General features: G+C 34.8%; 1 long non-coding RNA gene across 1 annotated transcript; it reads right to left on the bottom strand.

The window, feature by feature from the left end:
• On the bottom strand, positions 1-697 carry LOC105460934. Its single transcript, XR_975884.1, has 2 exons — positions 473-697; positions 1-207 (listed from the first exon to the last, which is right to left on the bottom strand). It is a non-coding gene; the product is annotated as an uncharacterized LOC105460934 (long non-coding RNA).
• Positions 698-1,008: the final 311 nt, after the last annotated feature.

The raw sequence follows: 1,008 nt of genomic DNA, 5'->3' as shown, positions 1-1,008 counted from the left end.
TCGATTTGTTGGATCTTTTTATTTTCTTTTTCTGTATCCGTTTCTTCTTCTGAAAAATCCATTTCATCTTCAGAGTTTAAGATGTATTCGTCCAATTCCCTCTCTATACATCTTAACTCTTTTTCTGCTTTTAATTTTTTCTGTTCTAATTCTTTCCTTCTTTCTTCTTTTTTCTTGTCTTCTTTTTGGTTATCCTCGTGTTCTGACCTGTACACACATTTTATAAATACATATATTAATTTGATCTTATATAATATATTCGTGTATATATGTATACGTATTCTATAATTTATATATATATATTATCAAATTAATTAAATTTTGTTACACAGTCACGAAACTAATTATCCGGACAATACTCGGAACTTTTTGTTGTCCGGACAGTTACTTTCGGGATCGTGCATTATACAGTTGCACAATCACAAAACTAATTAATTTAATAATTATTATTTAAAAAAATGTATCTACTTACATTGCTCGTTCCAGTCTTCAAGGACAGTTCCGACAATTACTAATTAGTAATAAATTAACTGCAGGCAGCTCTCAAGCTGGGCACTCTCGAGCGGGCTGGAAACAGGCTGGTAGCGGGCGGGCAGAAGGAAAGCTTGTGTCGACAGTCGACTAGCGCACACACACTAAATAAGAGTCAGCTCATGTCTGTGTGTGTTCGTATCTCGGAATAAAAAAAAATATAAAAAATAATCCATTCTGCGGTGTGAGCAGTGAATTAATATCTGAAAAGATATTCTGCGGTGTGCGCAGTGAATTAATATCTGAAAAGATATTCTGCGGTGTGCGCAGTGAATTAATATCTGAAAAGATATTCTGCGGTGTGCGCAGTGAATTAATATCTGAAAAGATATTCTGCGGTGTGCGCAGTGAATTAATATCTGAAAAGATATTCTGCGGTGTGCGCAGTGAAATCGGTAAAATGTCCTGCGCCGTACGCATAAGCGCATTCTGCATTATTGAAATGCAGTTTTTTAAATGTCTCACTACTTATCTGTA

The sequence above is a fragment of the Wasmannia auropunctata genome, unplaced genomic scaffold, assembly GCF_000956235.1.
Source record: "Wasmannia auropunctata unplaced genomic scaffold, wasmannia.A_1.0 LD313418.1, whole genome shotgun sequence".
Lineage (NCBI taxonomy): Eukaryota > Metazoa > Arthropoda > Insecta > Hymenoptera > Formicidae > Wasmannia > Wasmannia auropunctata.
Note: the sequence above shows the minus strand (reverse complement) of the source record. Positions and strands in the feature narration are given on the sequence as shown.